Source organism: Dipodomys merriami, unplaced genomic scaffold (assembly GCF_024711535.1).
Source record: "Dipodomys merriami isolate MVZ:Mamm:240054 unplaced genomic scaffold, mDipMer1.0.p SCAF_12, whole genome shotgun sequence".
In the NCBI taxonomy this organism is placed as follows: Eukaryota; Metazoa; Chordata; class Mammalia; order Rodentia; family Heteromyidae; genus Dipodomys; species Dipodomys merriami.
In genome coordinates this window covers 23,480,104-23,506,375 of record NW_027202493.1, presented here as the reverse complement: position 1 = coordinate 23,506,375, position 26,272 = coordinate 23,480,104, and the positions used below count along the sequence as shown (strand labels likewise).

Here is a 26,272-nt window from a genome sequence, read left to right as displayed (position 1 = left end):
GCCAGGCACAGGCTGAAATAGTAGTCCCAACACTACAGCATAACATGCATGCAGTACCTCAGAAAAGTAGGTGCCAGGCACAACTTTTCTTTCAGAGTATGGGAAAACCAAAATTAGGTTTTCAGGAGTCTAAGAGACTCATTCATTTAGTCACCCGTTATTATTAAGCAACTCTGCAAGCACTAGGAAGTTAGCTATGAACCAGCAATCTCTGCATTGAACCCAGGGCTTGAGGAAAATAATACTGTCACATGCCACATCCCACAGGTGACTGAAGGTCATTTTACTCTTACCCCCTTCATTTGCTCTTTGACATGTTTCCTGGCCAAGACGCCAGGGTTCTACTCCACTGGTGTATGCAAATTGCAGCGATCTGTGAAGTGGCAGGAAGCCTGACCTTCCCAGTGTCGGTCCCATGCTGCAGCTCCTTTCTCCAGGCTTTGCAGAAGCCACTGTGAAATCCTCTCTCTCTGGAGAATCCTGTGGTGAGCACAGGATTCTTGGAGCCTGTTCTTCTCACGCGTCCCTATGCCGCTCCGGGAACAGCAGCTACTTTACGTCTGGTTAAGGGAGGAAGAACAAACGTCACTGCCAATCTGCAGCCCTACTATGTGCCAGAAGCCTAGGCCAGGTGCTTTATGGTTATCCAACATTATCTGCTATGTTTCTTTAACCCAATGAGGTAAGGCTTTGATATCTTCATTCCATAAATCAGAAAACAGAGAATTGGAGAGTTCAAAGACTTCCCCCAGCATCTCCTAACTGATCTGTTGCAGACACAAGACTCAAAATCAAGTTTACGTAAGTCAAAGGACATAATTCTCTTAGGGGAGGAACACAGAGGCCTAATGACTATGAGCCACTGATCATAGAAAATAATGTTTATCAAAATGAACTCCAGGAAATGGAAACAGGAGATTTTTTTCTTTGTTGTTTTTGTTTTCTTTTCTTTTGTATTGTTTGTTCATTTATCTGTCTTTGGGAGAGTAAAGGGGGCACAGAAATGGAGGACAAAGGGTGAACAAATACAGCGGTGGTACTCACTAGACACTATGTTGAAAATGAACTCTTCAACTTGTGGGTGGGGATGGAAAGGAAAAACTGGGAGAGAGAGCATGGGAAGGGGTGACAATGTCCAAAAAGAAATGTACTCACTACCTGACTTACACAACTGTAACCCCTCTGTACACCATCTTTTTGCAACAATACAAACATAAAAATTTTTTAAAAAACACAGGAAGGAAATAATTTTAAAACTTTAAGTTGAGAATGGCCTCTGTTGTGGGCAGAAATAGAAATTAAATTAAAGATATTATTCATTTTCCCTTCTTCTACACTGTTCTTGGTCACTTCACACACACACACACACACGCGCGCGCACCTCTGACTGACACTCCCAGGAGACCCAGAGGGGTCCCTGACTTAAGGGGTCAGAAAATGGGAACAGTCCTCTACAGTAGGCACCCTCTTCTCACCCAGTGTAGTGACAAGCTCACCTTCACATACCCTCCTCCTGGAACTTGCCTCTTACACACAGTCGCATATTAATGTGTCTGGGGCATCACCCAGATTCATGTGTTGCTTTTCACTGCTCTGTGGCTGCCTTTGAAACTTCTCCCAAAGTGACTTCTAGCAAAGTCATTAACATCAAACTAGAGATCCTGCCTTTGGGTCCTTGTCACTCTGGGGAGGGCAAGGAAGAACAGCCACATTTTACTGGTCCAAATCCTGTTCACCTGGGAAAGAAGGTGGAAAGTATATCTGGCTTTTGTTATTTAACACCCTTGGCTAATTAAAAAGGAATTGACATTTGCACCTGGGAGGAAAATAGGTTTAAGGGGAGAGGATTGTTTTAGGTAAACTTGGTACTGCAAAGTCATTCCCTTCTACTTTTCCCATAGAAGGCATCAGATTTCATCTTGCTGGGTATTTAAAGATAAGTCCACTGGGGTAAGTCAAAGCCAACCACACATGGTATTATCTGTAGCGCAGAAGCAGAATAAAACATGAGCATGCTCTGTACGTCTGCAAAGGCACTCAGATGCTCAGCCGAATTAAAGCTCAGACAGGTAAACCTGTGTCTGGTCATGGCCATCGGATTTCGAGGGAGTTGAAAACTATTGGTGGGAAACAAATTCTGGTGGTTGATGCCTATAATCCTAGCTATTTAGGAGGCTAAGATTTAAGGATCATGGTTCAAAGCCAGCTTGGGCAGAAAAGTCTGTGAGACTATCTTCAATTAACAACCCCAAACAGAAAACAAAACAAAACAGAAGTGGAGCTATAACTCAAATGGTAAATCACCAGTCTTGAGTACAAAGAACCAAGTGTAGATACCCTGAGATTAAGCCACAGTAGTAGGACCAAAACAAACGAAAGCCGCGCCGGTGGCTCACGCCTGTAATTCCAGCTACTCCGGAGGCTAGAATCTGAGTATCACGGTTCAAAGCCAGGCGGGGCAGCAAAGTCCATGAGACTCTTATCTCCAATAAACCACTGGAAAACCGGATGTGGTGCTGTGGCTCAAGCGGTAAAGCGCTCACCTTGAGCTGAAATGCGCAGGGACAGCACCCAAGCCCAGGGTTCAAGCCCCATGACTAACAAAAACAAAAAACAAACAAAAAAAAAACATGTAGAAATGGGTTTGGTTTGTGACAAAATTTACTCTCCTGCCTTGGACCTTTTTATTTTTTATTATCATGTTTGTACCATAAATCAGATACAAATCCAGTCACGAGAAAACAGAGAAGCCACATTTTGAGGGATCGAATTTGGAGTCTTTATTAAAAGGCCAGCAACTGCATGGTAGACTCCTGTCTCAAAGACCAGCAGCTAGAAAATACACCTAACGCTTTATTACTGTTAGGAAACTGAGCTATGAAAGCTGTAGTGGAAAGAAAGAACAAAAACAATACCAACAAACCAATTCAGCTCCAATGGAGAGCTGAAGTGAGCTGGTGGCCAGAGAAGAGCCAGAAGGCAAGAGACAGGACACGAACGGGGAGACGTAGCATGGTGTAATAGCTTCTGAGCTGGTCAGGGTCACGGGACACTGGAGTCCCAGGCACCAGACTGAGAAGTTTACTAACCCGTCATCCAAGTCCCCGCTCTGCCTCCAGGGATTCAGGGACGGCCCACCACCTGGAAGATGGGGGCTTCACCCTTCCTCCACCATGAAGACAAGATGCCAGACCCTACCATCCACCATGTGGCCAAGAAGATGGCACCAGCCAGACTCGACCACCCTACTTCACTGATCACCCTGGGAAATAAAACTATCCTGACTTACCCCTGAGCAAGGAGTGTGAAGCCCTGCTTCTGACTAAAAATGATGCAAGTTTGGGTCTGCTGACCCATGCCGATCTTATCTTACCTGCACTCAGCAAGGGTTTGCTCACATTCCCAGGCGAAACTGGAGCTTTGGGGACGGGAAGCCTGGAAAGTGCAATGTTGGCCCTCTGCTAGCTCAAAGTAACCTCCAGCTTCCAGTATCTACTAGTGTCTCCACCTCCTGCTGTTACCTCCCAGCCTCTCTGGGTGACCCATTTTTTTGGCCTGGTCCTGCCTGGCTCCTCTTTCCTACTTTGATAATTTTAACAAGTTTTCCATTTCTTAAAAGTACAGTTGTGCTACTGATAGCCTGGCTCTGTGTCTGAAGCCCAAGAAAACATCCCAGCCACCCACATAACCACCCCGTGGCCTGAATGCACCCCGGTTTTAGGTGCCAGAGGTAGAAAGACATGTAATTAAGTACAGGATTGCATGAATCAGTTTCTGCAAGTGCAACACAGGTGAAAAGCCAAGCTGAGATGAGTTATCTCTTCCCATCGTTTGCATCTAAATTAAAGTAGGCATTGCTTTCACCAATGGCAGGACTATGGCCTGAGCGCTTGCCAGTAGCACCACAGTGCCTCAAGTTGGCCCAAGGCTTTTCACAATGTAGAGGATGTGAAAGTTCCATTCTCCGGGAGCTCAAACATGGTAACTAATTGGCACATCTTTACAGAGTGCCTAGTTAGCCCTGGCATTGTGTTAGATGCTTGTATACCACAAGAAAATAATTGGAAGCTGGAACATACCTTGCGAGAGGGGTAAGTGAGGGGGGATGCTGGGTCTAACTGGCGCCATCTTGGCTACTTGGTAGATAGGGAATTGGGTTTAGCTTGTGCCATCTTGTCTTCACAGGTGACGGGCATGCCTGAATTCTCGGAGGCAGGGGTGGGGCCTTAGCTTTACTGGACCTGTCAGTAAACACAGGAGACTCTCCAGTTTCCTGTGACCCTGCCCCCTGACCTGACCCTATTTTAACATCAGACCATCCAGCTCAGGTGCCATTATGCCAGGCCTCCTGTGCTGTGTGCTGTGTCTTCTTTCTCCCAGCTCCTCTGCTCAACACGGTGGGTCCCACTTCAGCTCTCCACTGGGGTTGATCTGAGTTGTTGGTGTTATTTTTCTGCTCTTTCTTTCCTCTCCTGCTCTCCTGGCTCATTTTTCTAAGAGTGTTAGTGTATTTGCAGGTCCTTGTGACAGGAGTCCACCTGCAGACATTGGCTTTCTAATGAAGACTCCCAATTCGATCTCTCAAAATGTGGCTTCTCTGTATCTTGCCCACTGGATTTACCTTACAACATAAGGTCAAGGGGAGGGAGGCCAGTGAATGGAGAGAGGTGCACAGGCAAATTCAATAATAATATTCAATGTTCTTATGTGAAAATGCAACACAGTAAACTGAGGGGAATGGGTGGGGTTGGGAGAGATGGAAGGAGATTTTTGAAGGAGGTGGAACGCATTAAAAATACATTCATAAAGTGATAGGTTGAATCAAAATTTCTTTGTACAACTACTTAAATGTAATTTTTAAAGTCACTAACAAAGAAAGAGAAAAGAAGGAAGGAAAAAGAAGGCAGGGAGGCAGGAAGGCAGGAAGGCAGGAAGGAAGGAAGGAAGGAAGGAAGGTAGGAAGGCAGGAAGGAAGGAAGGAAGGAAGGAAGGAAGGAAGGAAGGAAGGAAGGAAGGAAGGAAGGAAGGAACGAATGAATGAACGAATGAGCAGGAAGAGCTTCCTTGTCCACTCTGGCCCCCAGACTCTCCCTGTTTGTTCTCTCAGAACAACTAAATGTTTTCAACCAGGGGCAGTACCTGCTCTCCAAGGAGTGTTTAGAAATTCATGGGACTATTTGTTGTTTGCTTTTAGCTGTTAACAGAGTTAGCCTTTACTGTGGAGTACAGAGATGCTAATGTCTGACAAAGTGCCAGACAGTTCCTTCACAACCAAGAACCTTCTTTCTCACTTGAACTGCCAATCAAACTCCACTGAGAGCTCATAAAGTAAAAACTGTGAAAATATTCAGAGCCAGAAGGAATCCTCACTCCGTGGCCTTCCCCATACTGTGGGAAATGCTTTTGTGGAGAGAAGCGGACTTGTTGGGGACAGGGTCAGGTTAACCCTAATTTTCTAGAAACTAGAGAACCTCAGGGAGGGGAGATTAAGCCTCCTTGCTCTGTTCTGCTAACAATTTTTTTAAAGTATTTAGGTCTTTCATTATTTTTTGTTTGTTTGTTTTTGGGGAAGTTAAGCCAGATTCTAAGTTTAGAACACTATTTGGCCCTTGTTTTCTACTCATCTGACATATTACAATACTCCTTCAAGTTATTCTTCTTAATAACTGTGACCAATTAAAAAAAGAAAGAGAGGATCATGAAGTATAAAAGGGAAGGGAGCCAGGCGTCGGTGACTCACACTTGTAATCTTAGCTGCTCACGAGGCTGAGATCTGAGGAACATGGTTCAAAGCCAGCCCAGGCAGAAAAGTCTCTGTGAGAATTTTATCTCCAATTAACCACCCCCAAACTGGAAGTGGTACTGTGTGGCTCAAAGTGGTAGAACACTAGCCTTGAGCAAACATTGCTCAGTGACAATGCCTAGATCTTGAGTTTAAGCCCCAATACCAAAAATAAAAGCGGAAGGTGGGGTAGGGGGACTGGAAACATGACATATGGAATTGTAACCTCTTTGTACAATGACTTAAAGATAATTTTTTTTAAAAGTGTTTCCCCTATTTAAAGCAAGAAATTCAAGAGGGGGTCTGGTTGGCCTTATGTATGGCTTAATCTGGGCTCAAACAATTGTTTTCTCTCTTTTCATCCATGGCAGCAAAATGGCTTAGATACACCCCTGACTTTTAGATTCAAATTCTGGATAAGATTCAGGACCTGATCTGCTCAAATGACATTGGGTCACATGTTCACCCTCTACAATCGCTTTGGGGCTACAGGGTCACCTGTCTGGCCCCTGGGCTGGAGGATGAATGCTCTCTGAAGCTCATTTGTGAGCAAGAAAGAGGGGCTGTTGCCAAGAGGAAATGCAGAGTGAATGAGGGCTGGAGAGCAAAAGCTAACAATGTACTCCAAGTTCTCCTAACAGTGCAGAACCCCTGCCTCGGCTTCCAGATGGGTTAGAATTCACTGCTAAGAGGTAGTTAGGTATTTGCCAGCCAGTGAGCCATAGAACTTGCATGAAATTTCTCAGACTGTGGTCATTAACCATTACCATTTGAACTGTGTGGGATGCTTGCTAAAAAGTTGGGTTGTTACACCTTATTCCAGACCTGTTTTTCTATCAGAAACTAGAGCCAGATTCCAAGAATCAGCACATAAACCTAAGCTTTCAGCAGATTGAGAGGTGGAAAGTTTTGAGAATGACTCAGGCCTAAATCCTGGGCCATATCATGACCTGTGATGAGCAGACTCAATGGTAAACTCTAATACGCATTCCAAATATACCGGTTTACTCATCTATGAGAAGGAACCTCATCGTGGCCACACAGTTCATCATTTTGATGAGTTCTCTTTGGCTTGGAAAGCCATGATGAACGGTTCTCTTTCTGCATGGGAAAGTGAGGCGTAAGTGCCAGAACTGACTGCTTCGCCTCCTTGTCTTCATCCCCTGGGATATTCCAGCCATTTTCTTCTTTTTAATGTTGAAATGTACTAGTTGTCTAATAAACTATAAGAAAAAGAGCAAAATCAAATAAAAAATCTAATAGACTGTAAGAAAAATCAAACATGAAGAAAGGCATCTTCATATTTAATATGTCTGAGTTTCTATTTTGCCTATCCATACCATACCCACTATTCCTCACTTTGTAGCCTCATTGTTTCCCAATTGGCCATTTCATTATCCAGTGTTAAATATCAAGTAGATTCCTGCGTAGCCAAATGCTACAATCACAATGTCCACATCATAACATCATCCCCCTCCCCCATCCCCTCACAGAGACAATGTGTCATGCTTATTATTACAAGAAGGAGAAGGGTCGTTTAATAGGATACTGAGCCAGATCCCATTCTCATCGTTTGTATTACAATATATAGTATTGTTGGTGTTCATCTCTCATATATGTATTGAAACCTTAGGATATGTGCCTTTAAAAAAGCTTTGTGTATGTAGGGTTTGGCACTCCCTGTGTTTCAAGGGGTGGGTAATAAACACACACTGGTCAGACTCTCCTACTCTTGATGTGGGTCTGTGAAACTGGGTCCAGACCTCTAACCCAGCACTGACATTTGACCTCTTCCGCACTGGTATGGTTCAGAAATGAAATGTGCCCTCCAAAAGCTCATGTGTTGAAGGCCAGTCCCCAGCAGGTGGGTGGTGCTGTTGAGAGGTGATTGGATCTGCAGGGCATGGGTTAGTCTATTGAGGAGCTCGGGACTGAGTGGACAAGGAGAAGGTGAGACCATTTGTGCAAAGTGGATCACTAGAGACGTGCTTTTGAAAGGTGTATCTTGTGTCCCCACCCCTTGCCCAACACACATGCATACTTTCCCTCTCTCTCCCTCCCTCTCTCTTTCTCCCACTCTGCTTCCTGGCTACCATAAGGTAAGTAGCTTTGTCATAATGTTCAACCTCATCACAGGAATTAAATGACCATGGACTGAAAGCTCTAGGATCCTCATGAACCTACATAAGGTTTTATTCCTTTAAATCCCTTTTCTTATGTATTTTGTCACAACAATGACAAATATACCAACCTTTCTACCACTATTTCTTACTTTATCCTTAAAAAAAAAAATCTCTCGAGGTTTGAACCCTGTGTCTGGTCGCTGCCCCTGAGCTTCTTTTTGCTCAATGTTAGCACTCTACCACTTCAGCCACAGCACCACGTTCAGATTTTTCTGAATAGTTTACTGGAGATAAGAGTCTCATGGACTTTCCTGCCCAGGCTGGCACTGAACTGCTATCCTCAGATCTCAGCCTCCCAAGTAGCTAGGATGTCAGGTGTGGGCCACCAGCACCCAGCTCTTTTCCTAATCCTTTTATCTTGAGAACTTACTCAGTATTTGGTCACAGTTGCTCTGACTAAAATGAAGCGATGATGAAGAACTCCAGTCCCTTTGACTGCCAGGCCCAGGTTCTGTTGTAGTGAAGTGCTTAGGGATCTCCTTTCCACAACTAGCACAAGGCTTCATGGAAACAGATCTTTTGATGGGAGCAAGGAGGAGGAAGGGTCTGGGAGGAAATCTAAAAGGATGTGAGTGCCGCAAGAGCCAAGAAGGAAACTCGAATCAATTTAGTTTTGGATATGAGAGAAGCCACAGAAGGAAAGAGACCATAGCACTTTCTGAATCAAGACTATGGCAATCACTTTCTGTGGAGCTAGAGATGCAGAAACTCAACTGGAGTGGTTTCAGGTAATCAGGAGGGAGGTGAGGCAGGATAGACTAGGGAAAATGAGGCATGGTCAATGGCTGCCAGGAATTCAAAAGCTTAAGCTCAAAGCAAATACAGGAGATATTCATTCATCTAGTTCCCTTAGGCATTAAGGGAGCAAAGCAATTTTAGGGGAAAATGAGGCAGGATAAATTAGGAACATGAGGCCTGGTGTGACAGAGGGAAGGAGAGAAAGAGGAGGGAGGAGAGCCTGCAATCTCAGGCAGTCTGTTGAAAAGGAAAGGAAAAAGACAGGAGCGTGAAGGTGAACGCTAGGAGAGGCATCTTGGTTCCAGATTGATTTAGTTTTGAAGATGGAGATTATTAAGCAGGTTTACGGTAAGATGCAAGAGAGAGAAAGGATGGCCATTGGAGGCCTGGTCCCCTAAGGAAAGGGGAAGGACTCCAAATGCAGGACATGCTGGGACCTGGGGGTACAGAGGAAGGAAGGAAGTGGGAAAAAAAGTCACACTGTTAGCTGTTTCTACACAGGAGCGGAAGGAAGCAAGCTGGAAGGGCACAACCAGGCTGCTTGCATGAAGCTGCATTCATTCATCTGATCCTAAACAGTCTTTGACACCCCACCACAGCTAGTATTTTCCAAATGATATCATCTTTTCTAGAGAAGCTTCCGTTCCTTTTTACATATCTTTAATAAAAGGACCACCCACCCTGAAAGTGGGTTGGGGAGGGGCACTTTCCTGTTTCCTCTGTGATTGGCTTGCCCCAATTCCTCACCCCCACCCACCACAGAAGTTGGAAAACAAGCGTCGCCTGTGATTCCCGGTTCCTTTGGCGCCACCCCGTGGCCACATCGCAGAACGACACACAAGCTCGGAGGCTTTGGCAAGCATTGCTCTGCGCCTATAAAACAAGTCTTTGTTTTCAGAAGGTTCTTTTCCTGCCACAGCAAACCACCCTATGTAACAACTACTGGAAGAGCAATCCCGAGAAACAAAGACCTGATTTTTTTTAAGACACCGTGGAAACCAGACCCCACTTCCTTCCTCCAGGATTAGAGTTTATTGAGGCTGGTGGAACAGGTCATCTTGTTTCAGGGTTGACCTGCTCACTTCCCTACCTGGACGCTGAGAAAGGAAAAATATTTAAGCTCCCCAGGGAGCTTATCAAAGGTTTTTCTGTTTAGGTTACCAAACTGTTACAAAGAGCTCTCTGATGAGTGCTTCTGCCAGTCTTTTTTTTTTTTTTAAGTTTCTTTAATAAAACTAAACATGCATTTCCCTTCCTTTTATGACTAAGAACAAGTGGGCATGGAGACCTGTAATGAGTGACTTCTTTTGCTATTGGTCATGAAGCTTGAACTCAGGGCCTGGGCACTGTCCCTGACATGTTTGGGTGTCCCCCCCCCTCCCCCTGCCCCTTAAGGCTAGTGCTCTACCATTTTTGGGCCACAGCTCCACTTCTGGTTTTCTGGAGGTTAATTTCCTGCCCAGGCTGGCTTTGAACCACAGATCTCAGCCTCCTGAGTAGGTAGGATGACAAGCGTGACTTTTTAAGTCTCTTTCTGTGCCCTCCTGTGGGGAGAGCAGCTTCCCTGTGCTCTGGAGGGAAGAGCTAGGGAGCTCACAGGGCTCAAAGGGTTCTCAGGAGGAGGGTGTCAAGCGGTCAATTGCAGGCAGCCCTGACACCTCATTGGTCCCCTTCACAGCTGTCTAGCCTGGGTGACCAAAAGTGTCTATGTAGTGTGTATTCTCTAATGAATCAATTTCTCATACAGGAATTTTTGTAAAACCATTGTAAAGGCATAGCTAAGTATCAGTGATTTATGCCTCTAATCCTAACTATTCAAGAAGCTGAGATCAAAGGTTTATAGTTCAAAGGCAACTCAGAAAGGAAAGTCTGTAAGATTCTTATCTCCAATTAACCAACAAAAAGCTAGATGTGGAGTTGTGGCTCAAGTGGTATAGCCTTGGGTGAAAAAGCTAAGAGAAAATACTGTTGCCCTGAGTTCAAGCACCAGTACAGCATGCATACAGATACACACACACACACACACACACACACACACACACACACACACACACACACACACACACACACACACACACACACACATACACAGAAGCATAGCCAAGTTCAAGAATAAAAACAGGTTGAGGATTTAGCTCAGTGGTAGAATACTTACTTGCATTACCAGAGACCCAGGATTCTATGCTCAGCAAGGAAGAAAGGAAGGAAAGAAGGAAGGAAGGAAGGGAGAGAGGGAGGGAGGGAAGAAGGGAGGGAGGGAGGGAGGGAGGGAAGGAAATATGGATTTAAAGCATTCCAAATTTATGAATACATATATATTGCATTTAAAAAATAAAGAAAAATTCTAAAACCAACCAAGGTGTAAAGAATGTCGAAGGGAATACAGTCCTCAAGGCAGGGTGGTTCAGTCAGAGGACAGTTTAAAGTTCTATTCTGCCGGTTCATGCTTCCCCGCAAAGTGACAAGGTTCCCTGCAAAATAGAAATGATATAGTATTACTGTGAGTTTTTAATGAGGTAATATATGTTTGGAAATTCTACCCTACCATATGGAGTCTTAAAAATGCCACATTCTGAATTGTTCTGAGTCATGTCTCACCAATTTGCCTGAGTAGTGAGAAAGTACATCTCAGTAGTGCGTGGGGTCTCCTCCTTATCTCTAGAGTCCCTCAAGAACCACCTCTAAGTCTATGGTGGTGAAAAAGCCAGGGTGAAAACTTGAGCCTCAGTGGTCCAGAGTCACTGCAAAGACCCAGGCAGAACTCCGGAAAGCTGGGTCCCTGAAGACCATCAGCTTCTGTCTCCAGAGCTATCTCACAACCACCTGATGTCCTTCCTCTCCTTGCCTCTAGGAGGCATGGTGTCACTGATGGAGCCACTTCTTTTGTTGTGGTTGTGGTTGGTTTTTTGTTTTTGTTTTGTTTTGTTTTTTTGTTTTTGGCCAATCCTGGGGCTTGCACTCAAGACCTAGGCACTGTCCCTGAGCCTCTCTGTGCTCAATGCTAGTGCTCTACCTCTTGAGCCACAGAGCCACTTCTGGCTTTTTCTGTGAATGTGGTACTGAGGAATCGAACCCAGAGCTTCATGCATGTAAGGCAAGCACTCTACCACTAAACCACATTCCCAGCCCTCAGTTTTCATTTTTCAGGGGGAAACCTCTTTATGAGAATCAGTTTCCATTAATTCCAGTAAAAGAAGAGGAAACTTCTGGTTTTGGTTAAAAGATCTTGAGAAGAGGAAGAGGAGGAGGAGGAAGAGGAGCAGGAGGAGGAGGAGAAGATGGTGGAGAAAGAGGAGGAGGAGGAGGAGGAGGAGGAGGAGGAGGAGGAGGAGGAGGAGGAGGAAGAGGAGGAGGAAGAAAGAAGAAAGGAAGAATACAACTAGTACTGACAAAGCACATCTAGAAATGTCATCATGCTTCTCAGCCTCCATGACTTATAAACATCAATTTAACTTGCTGAGTAAATCGGTAATAAAATTCTCTTTGTATTAAGGATGTGGTAAGATTAATAGGCTATAAGCCAGAGTAATTCTTGGGTGGTTTTACTGCAGAAGATGCTAGCACCTGTAACTGCCACAGAGTGGGCCTCTGCCATGAGTCCTGAGAGGGCAGTATTACTGATTAATGTGGCATTCCCAGTATCCACAGGAAGTGTGGCCCAAAGTAGGGATTCAATAATCATTATAATAGGGTGAAAAGTCAATCTGAGTAGCATCAAATGAAAACCCAGAAACTACAGTCCATCTAAGATCAGTCAGATCCTAATTTTAAAAAAAAATTAAAATATTTTCTTAATGTCACTGGTTCAGGAATGGATTTCACATTTAATTTCTAATTTCCCTAGGGATAGTAGAAAACCTTTCCATGATATTTCCATTTGGAAAGATTCCTGCTCCTTTTGTATGATCTCACTGATAGTTCCACCCAGTTCTCTCACTGAGAACAAATTACACATTTTAAATATTCACCGTGACAAAAACACCCAGTAATTTCATCACTAACCCAGAACAAAAAAAAAGGTTTATGATGTCAGAATATGTTTAACAAATACATACTACATAGTTTCTAAATCTCAGGGATCTAAGGGACTGGCTCATTCAGTGACATACTTGGAGAGTGATAGCACTGGTATCTTTCTCATGTTTTTCATGGGATGTTCAGTTGCGGCAAGAAGAAAAGACACCATTGCAAAACCGATCCTTTCCTAACAGACCACTGGAAAAGCCTCCTTACATGGGTATATCCTGTTGCAGGTCTGTTTACATGAGATCCTTCAACCATAGCATGGACAACCTTTCCAGGGTCCTGTTTGCATACAGAACACTCTGCTCACTCACCTGTTGTAAGCCAACCAAAAACAGGCTTTCTGAGACCTTCCAATTCACCCTGTTCCATCATTTGTGCATTGTGAAAGTTTTACCACATTCATTTCACGCTGTAGCCCTACTTGCATGAAAAGATGGTTCTATACTAAATGGATGCTGTGCTCCCTGGAAAGGTAATGAAAGGCATTGGTCAAAGGCCCCGATTACTCTCTGTCAAAGTCTCTATACTTCAGAGCACTGGACTCTCAGAGAAGCAGGTCATTCTTCACTGAGAGCCAGAGAAAGCATCCATGAGCATCTTGCTGACATGGACTTTGTAGAGCTAATCATGAAGCTGCAGGACCACCTGTCGAAAAGCAATTATTTCTATGTCAGCATTATTCCAGCCACATTACACGCAGATGATAAATCTTCTTCTGGTCACTGAGAACCAAGACAGAATGGCATTTCATTCACCAACTCTGAGGTGAAATTAGAAGGAAAACTTGAATGTAATTTAGCGAAAATATCCATAGCTTGAAATGAACAGTTTATTAAGTGAAAGGACACTTCCTCCCACTCTTTCTCACCTAGGCATTTTTTCATATTAGATATTATCATATGAATATACTTAATTGTCAGGCTTTAGACAAAAAGAGAAACTGTGAAAAGTCATCGGAGGCTCTTACTCTACCTATTCTCATCACCCCCATAACTCAGGAGGCTAGCTGCTGAGTACAGGTAGAACTATAAAATAGGGAGAGCTTTTTATTACTTTGCAAACCCGTTCCTAAATGAATCCAGTGATTGCAGTGGCCTGTCAACCCATCGGTGATGAAACCTTTCCAACGAAACCTCTTTATCTGCAAAGATAGAGAAAGTAGACGCATAGTCCAAGCGCCATCTTTCCTTTTTTTTTTTAAACCGGTCTTGGGGCTTGGGTGCTGTCCCTGAGTTTCTTTTTTGATCAAGGCAAGTGCTCTGCCGCTTGAGCCAAAATGCCACTTCTGGCTTTCTGAAGTAGTTTTATTGGAGATAAGAGTCTCACAGACTTTCTTGCCTGGGCTGGCTTCACACGGTGATCTTCAGATCTCAGCCTCCTGAGTAGCTAGTATTACAGGTGTGAGCCACCAGCACCTGGCTACTTCCTGTTTTTAAAATACCAGCTATGAATATTATTTTATAAACCAATGATGAGAGTGTTGCCCAACAGCCCAGCCCTTATACACCCTCACACATACACATACGTGTGCACACTCCCCTGCCCCCCCCCCACATGCACTCGCACACGTGCTCTCCTCGGCATCTGTCTCATTCATCCCTCTGGTCTTGGCCAACTGGAAAGACCATAAGGCCTGGTCTCCATTTTGCCCCTGAATTCTCCTCGACTTTCCATGGTGCCCTGCTGAAGGTGACTGCTCAGTAGCATAAGGTATGGATGCATACTAGAGGGTCCAGAACAGTTCTGACAAGCGAACTATGAGGTCAGTGGAGTTTAGCCTCTAAGCCAGATGGAAAGGTAAAGGCACATCTGTTTCCCAGGGTAGACATCTGGAAGCAGAAGGGTCTGTACCAGTCCAAAACACCACTCTGGAGCAGTTTCTCTCATTCCTTTTATGAGCTGTTTTTGTACATGCTTACTGAGAGCCCCTCAAGTGCTTATTGCTGACAGTCTGTGCTTTATGACTGCTCAAGCACACCACTAAAGGAGGAAGATTTCTAGGTCATTTCTTGAAGCACAACCCCTCACCAACATTTGAGAAATGTCCTGCTGCGCACATATCCACCCAACATCAATATCATTTACAACAGAGGCATGGATTTTAAATAAAATACTAGCCAAAAGATATTGTACAAGATGGAAAATGATGCAAATGGATTCTTAGTCCACCGCTGCTGCAATGATTAAAAAAAAAAAATCCCTTCCACGAGGCGCCAGTGGCTCATGCCTATAATCCCTTGCTACTGAGGAGGCTGAGATCTGAGGATCAGATTCAAAGCCAAGCCGGGCAGGAAAGTCTGTGAAACTCTGATCTCCAATGAACCACCAGAAAACTGGTGGTAGAGCGCTAGCCTTGAGCTGAAGAGCTGAGGGATGGCACCCAGGCCCAGGGTTCAAGCTCCACAACTGACAAAGAATAAAGAAATCCCTTCTACTAGGTAATTTATAAACAATAGAAAATAATTTGTCATACTTCTGGAGGCAGGGAAGGTCAAGGGCTGTGGAAGACTCAGTATCTGGTGAAAGGCCCATTTCTCATGGCACTTGGAGAAGGGGAAAGGGGGACAGAAGGGACACTCTCACCTTCTTGAGCCCTCAAGTGGTTTCTAATCCCACCTGGGTATAAAACAATGGTTCTGCTTTTCTTTCATCCATATTGTGGAACCAATGTCTTAACATTGTTGCTGGGAGTTAAGATTCACTATGAAGTTTGAAGGAGACTGTAAGCACTCAAGCGCCACAGCTGTTCCATGCCAGTCTCACCAGCAATCTCCACCCACAGCCATTCCAAGCCCCAGTCTCACCTGCAAGCCCAATCCCCATTGCCATGCACCATGTGGTGGGCAGAGCAAAGCAATCCTTCCGCCAATCAGCTCATGAGAGGAAAAGGCCTGGTGTGCTCTGGAGAGAAAGTGACAGCGAGTCTTTTTCAGGAGTCCAGAAATACGCAATTTGAAAGGGCTCCTTATGTTTTATTGTGCTTGCACTCATGGTTCCACAACGCCCATTCTCACCTCTAAAGCAATTGACCTAGATTCTATTTGCAAATCTATTGCTGCCTGACTATTGCTGACTATCCATCCAGGAAATAGAGAAAAATCTTATCTGCTGCTAGACATTTGTCTAATGTTCTTAGAAATCTTGAGATCAGAAGGTCCAGATAAACCCAGCACTGTTTATCCACTCCTCGGCTGCAAACGGCAGCCATCAGTGTTTTCTGTCAGTGCTGGGCTGGATATGTGTCAGAGAGCCCAGGAGCCATGGAAATGTTTGTCTCCTTCTTATTCCACAAGTAAGGGCAGGGGGATGTGCTAAGTTTCAAGGAGTTAAGGAATCTGTTCTCTCCTCTTTGCGGTGTTCTAAATCAAATCTGCTGTCTGCCTTCAGGCTCAGTGGAGCCCAGCATCATCTGAGGTGTTCAAATCTCCAAAGGGCTCAGAGTCAATCTCCGAAGCCAGGCACTGAACAGGAAAGCCAATTCACTTCTCCCGAGATTCAGTGCAAACAGGAGAATGCTCTGGAATGTGACTGAGGGCTTGCTCAGTACATAGCCTTATGTTTGCCCGGAGAACTGGATGTCACAGCTTCATTTTTAGAACAAGAACAATGAGACTCAAAGAAGGTAAGTGAGCAGATGATGATCACATGACTTACAAGCAGCATGGCTGTCACGTGACATCGGCCACTGGCACGAGTCACCTTCCAGGCTGGGCACTGCCTCAGGCTCCATCCAGACCATCACCAGGGCGAGCGCTTGTGCCTTTGTGACCTCCACACTAAGTACAAGGTATCCCCCATCACCACTAGGGTCTGTCTGTATGCCAGTGAGCCACCACTGATATTTATGATGGTGACTATGAGTCCAAGAAAACAGTGAATTGTGTTTAGACATATTTGGGAGAGGATTTTAAGTGCTATGACTGCAATAAAATACAAGGGACTTATAGGAATTTGTTTCAGAATTTGTATGCATTTCTATGAAAAACTGTACTCACCCCTATACCATATACAGGCCCAGGTATCCTGTGATATTTACCTAAGGTCATTCAGACTAAGGGTTTAATGACTAATCCAAGCCAATCCCCTAAGTAGACTAGACCCCCATCCTCCACCAACAAGGTTGGACCTAGACTACCACTCATCTCAGTGAAAAGACAGCTGAGGCATTGTCTAGCCCAATCTCTCAAATTACATATGAGGAAAGGGAACTCTGGGTTTTGAAAATTGTTATTCCTTCCCATTAGTTACTACCAATGAACCCCTTTCCATGGACACCTTCTCCAGTGGACACATCTCAACAGCCCCAGATGTTCACTTCCAGGAGATCTAAAAAGACATCTACAGCCTAACATTCCCTAAGAATTCCTAAGGAGGCCAGAGATGACTTTGATCATCACCTCCTTGGCTGTTGCTAGTTTTCCACAGCATAGGCTTGGAAGCCTGTCTGCTAAGGAGCACTGGGAAGGGCTGGTGTCAGAGGGTGAGGAGAAGGGACACTGCACTGGGCTTTGCCAGGGGTGCATGGGGAAGGGTAGCATTCTCAGCCTCCAGAAGAGGATTTACTGACCCCTACAGGAGTTGAGATCTTGTCAGTAGACTCCCTCCCCGTTCCTAGCTCTTCTCCTCCGTGTGAATACCAAACACTGAGAGACACCAGAGCGTGCGTGCTCAGCCTGTGTTTTAGAAGGGGCTGCACCCATGTGCTTTACTCTGCATCTCTGTCTAGAGAGTGTTTGGACTCTATAAGGAAGGAGGCAAAGTTTCTTGCAACTTCAAAAAAATGTTAACTAGATTGACCAAGAGCTAATAAAGAACTAAAGCCTAAAGCAGCTGGAAACTTCCCTCTGATTCCCTGGAGCTGGGAAAGCACAAAGCAGGGATGAAAGTCTCTCAGTAGCCCTGAGGGAAAAGAAAACATCCAAGAGTGATCTAGCGACACTAATGTGACAGAGTTCATAGAAAAATTATATGAACATTTGTAGTTATTGAAGCTCATCCTCAGCTGTTTCCGGAGAGATATTCTTAAGAAAAAAAATGACCCAATATTGTAAGAGCTAATGAATATCAGCCATAGAATTCAGGAACAAAATAATATACTTTATATTTCCAGAGATCTTCTATTATTTGAAGATTCAATACCAGAGCATTTGGCCAATATTACCTTATTGTTTTATCATGTTTCCTTCATAAAAATTTCACTTGATATATTCAGACTTGTCACTTTCCAGGAAAAAAAAAAAAAGACTCTCAAGAATGCCTGGGCAAGAATAGAGTTGAAGCTGGGCACAGTGGATCACACCTGTGATCCTAGGTACTCAGGAGGCTGAGGGCAGAAGAACTGCAATTCAAGAAGGCATGCCCAAGTTAAAGATTCACAACACCCCTTCTCTATTCATAGCTGGGCTCAAAGATCAGTACCTGCCATGCCAGCTCCAACTACACAGGAGTCTGATATTGAGAGGATCTCAGTTCCAGGATACCCTGGATGGAAAAAAAAAATCATAAGACTCCCACTTAAACCATCAAAGCTAGGTATGGTGGTTCATGTATGTCTTACCAGCTACCTCAGGAAATGTAAAACAGGAGGATCACTGTTTGGAACAACCTGGGCAAAAAGCAAGACCCTATTTCAGAAAATAACCAGAGCATGGCTTAAGCATTAGAGCACCTTGTAAGAAGCCCTATGTTCAAAAGACGAGAGTTGAATCTCTGGTTGTAAAAGCTTAGGGAAGAGGTTACATTACAACCCTGAATACTTCTAACTCTCCCTGCTAGGTTCACATGGATCCCTCTGAAATCTCACAATAGTCCTGTTCTCTCAGCCAGGTGGCTCAGGAGAGAATTCCACACCACACAGCCACTGTCATTTGCTGTTATCAAGACTCTTTGCATGGAGGTTTATGAGGGGTTTGATTTTGTTGTTGTTTTCTGTTATGTTCCTTCCTTTTCCAGGCATTGTGAATTTTCAAAATGTGTTTGACTGCAAATGAATTCGACCCCGATTGCTACGGTTTGGATCTTGAATGGCCTTCATGACAGGTATTGTCCCCAGGGTGGTACTACTGTAAGACAGTGGACACTTCCAAAGAGAGGGCCTAGTCCGAGGCCCTTAGGTCATTGGTAGTATGTCTTTGCTGAGGATTATGAGACCCCAGCCCTTCTTTTTCTTTTCTGCTTCCTGTCATGTGATGAGTGTTTTTGCCCTCCTGCCTTTAGCAGCCATGATGCACTTGCTGTCTCACCACAGCCCCAAAGCAAAGGGTTGTCAATCATAGAGTGGAACCTTAAAAACTGTGGCCTAAAACCTGTGGAGCTGATCTTCTCAAAATTTTGTTACAATAATGGGAAGGTGACAAACACTAGAAGTGAGTTTCTTTGTATCTGAATTGGGAACTTGAAGTGATTAACCACTAACCCATGCTCTAACTGAAACCAAATCTAAAAGGAAGCATGTTTGCCTGGTAATCAAGTACTAGTCACTATAAATGGTCGCTCTGCCACTGATGGATCATGCCTGGAATCTTAGCTACCGGAGAGGTTGAGATCTGAGGATGGTAGTTTGAAGCCAGCTGGAACAGGAAAGTTCATGACACTCTTTTGTTGTTGTTATAGTTGGTCATGAGGCTGGAATTCAGGGCCTGAGCTCTTTTGCTCAAGGCTAGCATCCTACCTCTTTGAGCCATATCTCTACTTCTGGTTTTCTGGTGGTTGGGAGAAAAGAGTTTCACAGACTTTCCTTCCGTGGGCAGGCTTCAAATTGTGATTCTCAGATCTACTGAGAATCTCCTGAGTAGCTAGGATTACAGACATGAGTCTCCAGCTCTCAGACTCACGGGATTCTTTATTTCCAGTTAGCCACCAAAATGCCAGAAGTGGAGCTGTGGCTCAAGTGGTATAGTGCCAGCCTTGAGGAAAAAAGTTCAAGAACAGTGCCCAGGCCTTGACACACACACAGACACAGACATAATGTGTGTGTGTGTGAGAGAGAGAGACAGACATACAGACAGACAGACAGAAATAGAGAGACAGAGACAAACAGACAGTGTAAGCTTAAAAAGATTAATTACACTTTGCCAGGGATCCATGCAGACATCCAGCTACAGAGAACAAAGAAAGTTTATTGCTGGGAAAGGGGGGGCTGGCAAGACTCCTTCTCACAAGGGAGGAATGAGAAGAAGCACCAGCTATTGTCTGGGGTGACCTATATAACCTAGGAGGTTTAGGAGGGGCTAGAAGAGGCTAGGAGGTGGAGACCCTGGTGTGGACATGTGGGCCAGGGGCTTCATCATGGCAGAGTAGGATTTATGGCTGCTATCCAAATAGTACATAAGGGTCCTGTCCTTATCCACTGCCCAGATCTGAAGGTCACTCTACGGAGTTCCTGTTGCCTTATATGGTGGTAGCTGGCCCAGAGAAGTGCCATCCCAAGGTAAAGGGGGTTGATAGTTGATGATTTACTGCCTTTACTACAAGGACCTGGTGTTGCTTAGGAAGGGAGCATGCTAAGCTGTGGAGAAGGGAAGGAGTGGACTAAGCTATGGGAAGGGAGCTCATTTCACTAACAGACAGACAGACAGACAGACAGACAGATGGTGACTTTGTGACTGTTTCCTGATCTTTTCTATGCTTACTAAAATAGAGGGGACAGTCTCAGTATCTCTAAGAAGCCTGTCTGTAAGCAATTCCATGAATCTATGAGATTAAAGTGTTTAGAACCGGATCATTAGAACTGAACTACTTTCCATTTCTTGGTATCCTTTTGAATGGAGCTATTACAGCTCTTCTCTCTGAATCAACAGTTTGAGAATTTATGACCAAAGGTGAATCTAGAATCCTACGATCGAAAGCTTCTGAGCCCAGGAACACCCACCTTGAGTAGCAGGACAGCACCAGGCAAGCCCATCTTGTGATTGCAAGCAGAATCGTTTGGTTACCATGACTGTTCACTCACCTGCTGAAAAGTACCACCCAACTGTCTTCCTTCCACACTAATGAACAAATTCATGATCATGGAAGCAGGAGAACGCTGCTTTTTTCTTCCTCATTTAGTAATTCTCATTCCAGGTGGCAGCAAGAAATATTCTCACCCTCTTTATGCTCTAGCTTGGAAAAATAAATAAATGTGCCTAGAAATTCCTCACTCTCCTCATTCTGCATCCAAGCCCTGTAGAATCAATCTCACCACACCACATCCCACTGAAATCAATGGAATATGCGCCTGAATTCATTTCCATGAGACTTGGCGCTGTAAAAATAATTGGATTGCACTGCACTCTACCATTCCTTTCAGGAAACAGAGAAAATGTGCCTTTGCTAGCAGGTGGGGGTGACAACTTGCCTAAGTGCGGGTGGGCTGCACCCTGTGTTTTCCATATTGTCTTGTCAAGAGGAGCTATTATCAAGTCCCAAATGAGTCTGGCAGGAGTACCCTCAATGAGGTGTTTAAAACTGCCTTCCCTGGTGAGAATGAAAACACTTCTTTTGTTCCCATCTTTAAAATTAACTGCATAGTATTACCACCACCAATGAGGTGTTTAACATCAAAATCGCCTTCCCTGGTGAGAAGAAAAACACTTACTTTGTTTCCTTCCTTAAAATTAATTGGGGTTTTAAAAAACTCATCCTTATTCAACCAGCAGTTGAATAGAAGAAAAAGAAGATGGGATTTTTTTTTTACAATGTTTTCTTAGGTTAGCTCATCAGTGGTTTTCAGCAAGCTCTGTTTAAATCACTCGCTGCAAACGTTTCTGCCCATTCTGCCCACTTTGTTTTACGCCTCCACCCCTGTATTGTAGCATTGGCCTCAAGCATGTGGCCCTTGGCAGGAAGTTAATTAATAGATACTTACTAGAATGAAGGAATGACTACGTTGACCTAGATATTCTTTTATTAGCGTGCATTTTTTTCCACAAGCCTACTCTCTACTTGTTCTATGAGGGTAAAGAAATGTCTTGATAAAAATGAAAATTGCTGGGCACTGATGGCTCATGCCCATAATCCTAGCTACTCCTAGCATCTGAGATATGAGGATCACAGTTTGAAATCAAGCTCAGCAGGAAAGTCTGTGGGACTTATTTTCACATACATACATAGAGGGGGTTGGGGGGAGGCGGTTGGACATCTTGGTTCAAGCCCAGACTGGGTAAAAGCAGGAGACCCTATTAAAACCAAACTAAAACTGGAACACTGGTGGCTCAGGCCTGTAATCCTAGCTATTCAGGAGGCTGAGTTCTGAAGACTGCAGTTCAAACCCAGCCAGGCAGCAAAGTCTATGAGACTCTCATTTCAATTAACCACCAAAAAGTTGTGGAGCTGTGGCACAAGTGATTAATGCTAGCCTTGAGCAAAAAAACAAACAAACATAGAGACAGCTCCCAGGCCCAAGAGTTCAAGCCCCAGGATAGCACAAAGAAAAAATTAACTAAAGCAAAAAGAGCTAAGGAGATGGCTTATGTGGTAAGGCATTTGCAAAGCCCTGAATTTAAACCCCAGCACTGCCAAAAACATAACAAATGTTTCTAGTATTAACATCTGAGAGGGCTTTGATAGATGGCTAAAGATGCTCCTTTCTCCCTTCCAGGGAGATTCAGATCCAGCCCTATTATAACAGTCAGCCTCAACCTTCATCTTTGTTACATTGAGTATTCTGTGCTCACTGCCTCTTGCCTGCAGTTGAATCCTAAAGGCAAAAGATGCCAAGTCTTACTTGTTCCTTTTCAAGATCTAGGTTAGGCAACAATCAGTCATTCATCATTAGTGCAATATTCATCCAAATAGATGAAGAATCAATCTACTTCATCTCCAGAAAGGAAATTCTCCCAAAGCAAACAACCGATTATGGAAAGGAACAGAAGGAACCAAGAGTTAGACTGATTTGTTTCCCCTGTCCTGACTATTTTACCTCCAAGGCTGAGTTGCTTGGATGGGAGTGGGGGCACAGAAGAAGGGAAAGACAAAGATAGGGAAAGAAGAAAACCCTAAAAAGTTGGAGGGCATCATTGAGCAAAATGACTTACACTCCATTGCCTGTAGAATCTAGAATCATTACAATATCCCTTCCTCCTGCATGGCAAACTGCATGGCATGTCTGGACGGGTGGACCTGAAGTAGCCTAACAGAGTATTCCCAGAAGGTACAGTGAGCAATGGAATGCTCAGCTGTGCCTAAGAGAGGTATGATGAAGGCCTCTATGCACAATAAGGCTGATACAGCATAGACTAAAAATAGATCCCTGCCTTCACCCTTTTTGCCTCATTACCACATCAACTACCTGGGATGGATACTCACAGTTGTAGAGAAGGAAGTAAAACCCTGGGCTTTCTGAGACTGTTCTCATCCCTTGGTAGAACAAACTCTTAAAATAGAAAATAAAGGCAATCACAGAAAGATAGTGACAATACAAATGTCCCAGATATGGCCAAAGAAACCCAAAACACATTTCTAAAGCTCATTTGTTGAAAGTAAGCGTTATGTACATAAGGTGGTTTCTTCGCAACAATTCATGGTGAGGCAGAGTCAATGTGGGAAAATGGGACATGTCAAGCAGGAGCCAAGAATTCAGGATACACAGTGCATTTAGAAAATAGCCTGATTAAAAGCACACAGGCATTACTTCCTTACTTTGAGCTTCATACTCTGGCACTGAGCTGCAACACATAGCAAAAAAGCAGTTCCTCCCCCTGTCCTGGCCCTCTTGTCCAAATGATTACTACACTCTGAGAACTGAGTAAAAATAACTTACAGAAAGGCCCTTACTATGAGCAAAAGAATATTTGATAAGATGACTCTTAATCACAGAAGTGTTTGCAAAGAAGGAAATTAATTATCTTAAGGAAGGACACCTGGCTGAAACACAGCAGCTGATAAAACCATCCTTTGTTTAACGGGATGCTCAAGGAAAATAGACATCTATTTCACAGTGATCCAACTTAGTCGACTGACTAGACTGGATATCTCTGTGCCCAAGTGATAATGCCAAAGCAGCATGACAGCAAAGGAGTGAATGTACCAGGTGTCCAGATCAAAGGTGAGCATTTACCCTAATATGTATTTAAGACAAACTTCCAACTCACAATTTTACCACAAATGCCCTGATGTCCGAGTGCTCTTGTATTTGCACCAATGTCTAGGTGTGTATTATCTTCTGTTGCTTTGCTCTACAAATAAACTTTCTTGATTTTTACCTTAATGTGTCTGTCCTAAAATTATTTTTAGTGGCAATTCACAAAGCCAGAATCCAAGGCCAAGAAAAGGCCTAAGGCCACAAAGTTCTAAACAGCAGACATAGATTTCAAACTCAGGAGTCTGTCTTCCTAAAAAGGATATCCCTAACCACTAAGACACAAGCTGTCTTTTCACTTGGATTCTCAGTTTCTTCAGGAACATTCCTTTCTACTAACAGGACTACTCAAACTCCCAAGACAACCGCACGTTCATGTACTGGAGCTCTGGGAACAAGTAAGTACAACTTGATGATCCTTCTTGCTCCTAATTTCCAGATGGTCTGACAATTAAGTTGATTATTCCTGTTGTAATCCTAGTGCCTAGACTCAGGTGTTAGCTCAGTTTCTATTCCTATTTTAGTCCCCATACCTTCTGAGTTCATTAAAACCGATGACTAGTCAAACTCCACCCACAAGCAATGACATGACAGGAGACAAAGTCCTAGGTCAGAAGTCAGCAAAACTACTGTAGTACTCATTTCTTATTCTACCATTAACTGTTTGACCTTGAGCAATCATTTAGCTACTCTGTGGCTTGTTTTTCTCATTTACAAAGTAGATATAATTCTCTAAGGTCCTTTTTTCTACTGCTGACTTTCCAAGGCTCTAAAGAGTCAAGGTTTCCTAAATTCATTATCTTGTAGAAATTGAATTGCAATTCTCCAAATGCTAGCTCTTCTTTGATCTATGTATATATCTCCTGCCCAAATTCAAACCTCACATATTCTGGGATAAGACATTGTTATAGAGTTTCAAAAGAATGGGAAAATAAAGCATAATACCTCATTTTATCAGCATTATGAGAAACACGAATACTGAACAGACGAAGTTTCCAGTAAGACTAAAAATTCGAGCTGGGGGCCAGTGGCTCACGCCTGTAATCCTAGCTACTCAGGAAGCTGAGACCTGAGGATCGAGGTTCAAAGCCAGCCTAGGCAGGAAAGTCTGTGAGACTCATCTCCAATAAACCACTAGAAAACCGAAAGTGGCACTGTGGCTCAAGCGGTAGAGTGCTCGCCTTGAGCTGAAGAACGCAAGAACAGCGCCCAAGCCCAGAGTTCAAGCCCACCGACTGACAAAAAAGAGAGACTAAAAATTCTTCAACTTTGGCTAACATGCAGAGATCTAATAGTCCTTCTAGCAGTAGCACCTCATGTAAATTGTCTCTTGTTATTTGAAACTGCTTACTGCTATCCTTTCTTTAGATGCTTTTCTGGAATTTGGTTATTCTTCTGTTCATAATGTTGTTTCTATGTCCTTGAGTGTAAATTCTTGTTTATTTTCCTTTACCATACTCAGCCTGCTTAGATATTTTATCATTCCTAGGGTAGGAACTTGACTCAAGACTTGTACAATTAGATATTTCCCTGGCCAGTGTTTATTTAAGGTATGGCTACATAACCTGACAGATCTAGTGACTTCTTACTGAACCTTAGGACACAGGCAGAGACACTGAAAAAAAAAATCCACAAGAAAAAGCACAAACTTGGCACTCACAAGACACAGCCCCATTTTTTGGCTTTTTGGTGGTTAACTGGAGGTAAGAATCTCATGGACTTTCCTGCCTAGGCTGGATTCAACTGATAATCCTCAGATCTCAACCCCCTGAGTACCTGATACAGGAGTATTGATACAGGAGTGAGCCACTTGGGCCCAGCAGCTGCTAAGATTTTTACTGAATTTCTTCAGATACTTGATACAGCGGCAGTATAAATATGCTTCCAATTATAGTAGAAAATTTAGTCTTTTGAAATGAAGAAAATTCAGTCACCTGCTGTTGGAAACTCTGTTCAGAGGTGGTGATGTTTAAGAGTGGTTCCCTTTTCTCTTCAGATCTGATTTTTCTTTGGGGCAGTGATAGAGACTTAGGCATCAATTCTAGCATATCGCTAAGCTTCCTTATATTGGTTTCATGGCAGGAGCAATCCAATGTCCTAGCATAAGCAACACATGGTCACTGACCACTTCGACCAGTTTGAGGGTTCTTTATGACTTGACACCATCTGGTTGAAAGGAACTGCCTCCTCCTTGGCTGATGTGGCTGTTTGACTTCTCCCCATCCCCCAAGACTCATCAACTCATCAACCAGGGACCATGATATCTGGCAGGCACTTCACCATTCAACTATTTGCTGGAAACGTTTTAGATTTTCTCTAGGTCCTGAGGGGGGTGGTGGGGGGGGTGTGGTATTTGTGTGTCCACTTGCATTGGGAAGGGTGAGAGGAAGGGGGCAGCATGGTCAGTTATCACAGCTGTAAAAAGCCCTTTCTATGCTCATTTCTTCTAGAACCAATCCATGCTAATTCCGGGTCCACTACGCA

At 43.9% G+C, this 26,272-nt stretch overlaps 2 long non-coding RNA genes across 5 annotated transcripts in view; one reads left to right on the top strand and one right to left on the bottom strand.

Annotated features, from left to right (window-relative positions):
- Nucleotides 1-26,272, bottom strand: part of LOC138823264 (uncharacterized) — a 58,167-nt gene that overhangs the window by 29,835 nt on the left and 2,060 nt on the right. For 2 of the 4 annotated variants that reach the window (XR_011370769.1, XR_011370770.1), the window contains exons 2-3: nucleotides 11,059-11,174; nucleotides 294-560 (exon numbers count right to left, since the gene is read on the bottom strand). This is a non-coding gene — a long non-coding RNA (uncharacterized lncRNA). Of the gene's footprint in view, nucleotides 1-293; nucleotides 561-6,782; nucleotides 7,006-11,058; nucleotides 11,175-26,272 lie in introns of all 4 variants that reach the window. The other 2 variants (XR_011370772.1, XR_011370771.1) reach the window with 2 other exon arrangements.
- Nucleotides 18,194-20,831, top strand: LOC138823043 (uncharacterized). The gene is made up of 4 exons (XR_011370721.1): nucleotides 18,194-18,261; nucleotides 18,682-18,768; nucleotides 20,086-20,158; nucleotides 20,529-20,831. It is a non-coding gene; the product is annotated as an uncharacterized lncRNA (long non-coding RNA).